The sequence below is a fragment of the Gossypium arboreum genome, unplaced genomic scaffold (assembly GCF_025698485.1).
Source record: "Gossypium arboreum isolate Shixiya-1 unplaced genomic scaffold, ASM2569848v2 Contig00714, whole genome shotgun sequence".
In the NCBI taxonomy this organism is placed as follows: Eukaryota; Viridiplantae; Streptophyta; class Magnoliopsida; order Malvales; family Malvaceae; genus Gossypium; species Gossypium arboreum.
The window spans coordinates 3,148-9,047 of record NW_026440828.1 but is presented as its reverse complement, the minus strand read 5'-3'; the positions used below and the strand labels follow the sequence as shown (position 1 = coordinate 9,047).

The window sequence follows — 5,900 nt, the reverse complement described above, 5'->3', positions numbered from 1 at the left end:
GTTGTCTGATGACCTCACCACGGATGGCCTTACGCTATGATGTTGCCCGAGGCTCCTGACATGCCCTAAATGGGGTGTTTTTTACGCCACTTACACTTAGTATTTTTAATTGAAAATTTTTTCATGGCCCAAAATAAATACAAGAAGCCTAATGAAATATGGCATGATGGCACTAGATAATTGAACAAGTGCCCCGTCACAATGCTTGGGAGTCAGACTGCACCACCATGCCTCACAGCGATGTTTCCCGAGGGGCAAGACTACCAAGTGTTTAACTTAGAAATTTTTCTTCATGGCCCAAACAAATACAAGAAGTATGGCATGGCACGGCACGGCAGAAAATTGAACAAGTGCTCGCCGCCAACACTTGAGCGCCCTGACCAGACCACCACTTCCGCCCAGCCATGTTTCCCAAGCAGACTACCAAGTGTTTAACTAACTCCTTACACTAAGTCCCCACTTGGGACCCTGTGGTCGGGACGTGCAAAGAACAAGGTGATCAGCGATGGGAGGACGAATCGTTTAATAAAGGGTGAATTCAAAGTGATCGTGGCAGAAGGCCACTCGCCACTCTACAATACCCCGTCGCGATTTAAGTCGGTGTCCTGCAGCGATTCTACCCGCCGCTCGGTGGAATTACGCTCCAGGAGGCGCCCGCGACTTGTCCGCGGTCGCTGCACCCATTTATCGTGCCCTGGGGCCAAAGGCCCTATCGCGGGTCGGCAATCCGACGGGCGCGTGCGTCGCTTCTGCCCGGATTCTCACTTTCAGAGGCGTTCACCATAATCCAGCGCACGGTAGTTTATGCCACCGCTTTTCAACCAAGCGCGATGACCACCAGCGAATCAACGGTTCCTCTCGTACGGTTGAATTACTCATTGCGACGCGGCCATCAAGAGGGTAAAACTAACCTCGTCTCACGACGGTCTAAACCCATCACGTTCCTATTGGTGGTGAACAATCCAACACTTGGTGAATTTCGCTCACAATGATAGGAAGAGCCGACATCGAAGGATCAAAAGCAACGTCGCTATGAACGCTTACGCCACAAGCCGCTTATCCTCGTGGTAACTTTTCCACACCTCTAGCTTCAAATTCCGGTCTAAAGGATCGATAGGCCACGCTTTCACGGTTCGTATTCGTACCGAAATCGTAATCAAACGAGCTTTACCCTTTGTTCCACACGAGATTTCGTTCTCGCTGAGCTCATCTTAGGACACTGCGTTATCTTTTAATGATGTGCCGCCCCAGCCAAACTCCCCACCGACAATGTCTTCTGCTCCGGATCGGCTGGCCGACGCCGACCTTTTTGTCCAAAAGAGGGCCGTGCCTCGCCTCCGATTCACGGAATAAGTAAAATAACGTTAAAAGTAGTGGTATTTCAATTTCGCCGAGAGCTCCCACTTATCTCTACACCTCAAGTCATTTCACAAAGTCGGACTAGAGTCAAGCTCAACAGGTGGTCTTTCCTGTCGATTCTCGCCAAGCCCGCTCCTTTATCGTGGTTTCGCTGGATAGTAGATGTGACAAGGAATCTGTTAATCCATTCACATGCGCGTCACTAATTAGATGACGAGGCATTTGGCTACCTTTAAGAGAGTCATAGTTATCTCCGCCGTTTACCGCGCTTGGTTGAATTTCTTCACTTGACATTCGTGAGCATCGGGCGAATCACATTGCGTGAGCATCCGCAGGACCATCGCAATGCTTTGTTTTAATTAAACAGTCGGATTCCCTTGTCCGCATTTCAGCTCGAAGTCGACTGCTCGTCGCCCGGGAAGGCCCCGAAGGAGCTGTTCCTCAGTCCTGTCCTCTGGCCGGCATTGCGATGACCCGCTCGCCGCGGAAGCGCGCTCGAGCAAAGGCACCGGCAGCCGACGTTCGATCGGGACCCCTGCCCTCGTGAGCCAATCCTTTTCCCGAGGTTACGGATCCATTTTACGACTTCCTTGCCTACATTGTTCCATTGACCGTAGGCTGTTCACCTGGAGACCTGATGCGTTATGAGTACCACCGGACGGCACTCGGTCCTCCGGATTTTCATACGTGCCGGGCGCACCGGACACCACGCGACGTGCGGTGCTCTTCCGGCTCGGACCCTACCTCCGGCTGAGCTGCTTTCCGGTGGGTGTTAAATGTAAAAGATAACTCTTCCCGAGGCCCTCGCCGACGTCTCCGGACTCCTAACGCGCTGTTGCCGCCATGTCCCGGTTCAGAATTTTAACCGATTCTTTCGGCTCGCGCTGAATCGCGCCATCGACGGCTTCCCCGTCTCTTGGATCGACTAACCATGTGCAAGTGCTGTTCACATGGAACCTTTCCCTCTTCGGCCTTCAAAGTTTCATTTGAATATTTGCTACTACCACCAAGATCTCGCACCGACGGCTGGTTCACCGCTCACGCCTGGTTTTACGTGGCGACCGCGCCTCCTACCATCGGGGTTCGCTTCTTGCCCTGACGGCGGGTATAGGTCGCGCGCTTAAGCGCCATCCATTTTGGCTAGTTGATTCGCAGTGAGTTGTTACACACTCTTAGCGGATTTCGACTTCCATGACCACCTCGCTCATTGCCTTAATCGACCAACACCTTTCAGGGTTCTAGGTTAGCGCCATTGGGCACCGTAACCCTTGGCCCGGTTCATCCGCATCGCCGCCGCCACTCAAAATGGCCCACTTGAGCTCGATTCCGTGGCGCGGCTCAACGAAGCAGCTGCACCGTCCTACCTATTTAAAGTTTGAGAATAGGTCGAGGCGTTGCGCCCCGATGCCTCTAATCATTGGCTTTACCTGATAGAACTCGCTAAGGGCTCCAGCCATCCCGAGGGAAACTTCGAGGAACCAGCTACTGACGGTTCTGATTAGTCTTTCGCCCCTATACCCAAGTCGACGAACGATTTGCATGTCAAGATCGCAAGGGCCTCCACCAGAGTTTCCTCTCCGCTTCGCCCCTGTGCATAGTTCACCATCTTTCGGTCCTGACAGCATGCTCTCACCGAACCTTCTCGTAAGATCAAGGTCGGCGGTGCACCCGTGAGGGATCCCGCCAATCAGCTTCCTTACGCCTTACGGGTTTTCAGCCTGTTGACTCGCACACATGTCAGACTCCTTGGTCCGTGTTTCAAGACGGGCCGAATGGGGAGCCCGCAAAGCCGACGCCCGGAGCACGCAGTAGTGCCGAAGCACGCCACGAGGCGCGTGCCGGATCCCACGATCGAGGCGACGACGTCTCCACAGTGCATCAAAGGCCTGGCTTGGGCCGCCACGACCCGCGTCGGTCCATGCCCTGATGATCGGCGGACCGGCCTCGCCGTTCCACATCCGACCGGGGCGCATCGCCGGCCCCCATCCGCTTCCCTCCCGACAATTTCAAGCACTTTGACTCTCTTTTCAAAGTCCTTTTCATCTTTCCTCGCGGTATTTGTTCGCCATCGGCTCTCGCCCGTATTTAGCCTTTGACGGAATTTACGCCCGATTAGGGCTGCATTCCAAACAACCCGACCAGAGATAAAGACTCTCATGGTGCGATGTGGTCCGGCACGACGGGCTCACTCTCTCCGGCGCCCCTTTCAGGACTTGGGCCGGTCCGCCGCCGAGGACGCTTCTCCGCATTACAATTGAACGCCGGTGGCGCCTGATTCTCAAGCTGGCTTTTCCTGTTCGCTCGCCGCTACTAGGGGGAATCTCGGTAAGTTTTTTCTCCGCTTATTGATATGTTTAAACTCAGCGGGTAATCCCGCCTCGACCACGCGGCGCGATGCATGCCAAAAGGGTTTAAGGGTCTCGATCGACGAACGCGCACGACTCCGAACGAGGTTGCCGCGCGATTACCACCGATCGTCGCGACGATTATGTCGTCGAGGACTCGAATTTAGGCCAACCGCCGGCTGTGAGCGCACGGGAGGCCAATTTCCGGCCGCTCCAACCGAGTCCTGAGGGATCGGGTTAGATGGGGCGACGATGCGTGACACCCAGGCAGACGTGCCCTCGGCCTAATGGCTTGGGGCGCAACTTGCGTTCAAAGACTCGATGGTTCACGGATCGCACCACACCAAGTATCGCATTTCGCCACGCTCTTCATCGATGCGAGAGCCGAGATATCCGCTGCCGAGAGTCGTTCTATACTTTTTGCGACAAAGAACAACATCATCGAAGTAATCGACACCGCGAACGGTGCGGCGACAAGAGATGTGTCCTTTTTCATTTCGATTCCTGGCGCGATTCGCGCTGGGGTTTGTCTGTTTTGCATCAAGAAGGTGATCCCGACATCTCACCCCACCCAATGGGCAAAGTGATGACAAGACCAGCCGCTCCTGACACGCGGGTGGGGACAGTAACGATGCACCCACACCACCTCCGATGTTGTATACAACGCGTTCACGGGTCGCTCGCGAAGGTGTTCGACAATGATCCTTCCGCAGGTTCACCTACGGAAACCTTGTTACGACTCCTTCCTCTAAATGATAAGGTTCGTGGACTTCGCGACGTCATGGCAACGAACCGCCCACGTCGCCGCGATCCGAAACACTTCACCGACCATTCAATCGGTAGGAGCGACGGGCGGTGTGTAAAGGCGTGGATGTAGTCAACGCGAGCTGATGACTCGCGCTTACTAGGAATTCCTCGTTAGCAACCAAATGATCTATCCCCATCACGATGAAATTTCAAAGATTACCCGGGCCTGTCGGCCAAGGCTATAGACCTGTTGAATACATCAAAGGTAGCGCGCGTGCCCGTAACATCTAAGGGCATCGCAACTGTTATTGCCTCAAACTTCCGTGGCCTAAAAGGCCATAGTCCCTCTATAGGTTAGCCACGAAGGATCACCGTAGCTAGTTAGCAGGCTGAGGTCTCGTTCGTTAACGGAATTAACCAGACAAATCGCTCCACCAACTAAGAACGGCCATGCACCACCACCATAGAATCAAGAAAGAGCTCTCATCCGGCTAATCCTTACTATGTCCTGACCTGGTAAGTTTCGTGTTGAGTCATTATTGCAGTTCCACTCCCTGGTGGTGCCCTTCCGTCAATTCCTTTAAGTTTCAGCCTTGCGACCATACTCCCCGAACCCAAAGACTTTGATTATAAGGTGCCGCGGAGTCCTAAAAGCAACATCCGCCGATCCTCGGCTCAAGATCGCTTATGGTTGAGACTAGGACGGTATCCATCGCTTCGAGCCCCCAACTTTCGCTTCTGATTAATGAAAACATCCTTGGCAAATGCTAGCTTGTTCGCCTTTCATAAATCCAAGAATTTCACCTCCTCACTATGAAATAATGTAATGCCTCATCGGCCTCGTTAATCATTACTCCGATCCCAGGCTGCCAACACAATAGGATCGAATCCTATGATGTTATCCCATGCTAATGTATACAAGCGTAGGCCTCGCTTTGGAGCAATTCTAATTTCTTCAGCAACAAATGGCCGAGGAACTAACCCGCCAATTACAACCAGGAGCGTATCGTCGGCAAGAGGGACGAGCAGCACCGGTGCTCACCGTGAGGTGGACCGGCCGACCCACCCCTAAGTCCAACTACTAAGCTTTTTTAACTGCAACAACTTAAATATACGCTATTGAGCTGGAATTATCATGGCTGCCGGCACCTGACTTGCCCTCCAATGGATCCTCGTTATGGGATTTAGATTGTACTTATTCCAATTACCGACTCATAGAGCCCGGTATTGTTATTTATTGTCACCACCTCCCCGTGTCAGATTGGGTAATTTGCGCCTGCTGCCTTCCTTGGATGTGGTAGCTGTTTCTTCGTGCTCCTCTCCGAATCGAACCCCACCTCCGTCACCCGTCACCACCATAGTAGGCCACTATCCTACCATCGAAAGTTGATAGGGCAGCAAATTTGAATGATGCGTCGCCGGCACAAAGGCCGTGCGGATCCGTCGAGT

The 5,900-nt window shown here is 53.3% G+C and overlaps 1 non-coding gene and 1 pseudogene across 1 annotated transcript; both read right to left on the bottom strand.

The window, feature by feature from the left end:
• Window positions 1-513: 513 nt before the first annotated feature.
• On the bottom strand, window positions 514-3,750 carry LOC128289222 (28S ribosomal RNA; annotated as a pseudogene).
• Window positions 3,751-3,961: 211 nt separating this feature from the next.
• On the bottom strand, window positions 3,962-4,112 carry LOC128289221 (5.8S ribosomal RNA). The gene has a single exon (XR_008278900.1). It is a non-coding gene; the product is annotated as a 5.8S ribosomal RNA (ribosomal RNA).
• Window positions 4,113-5,900: the final 1,788 nt, after the last annotated feature.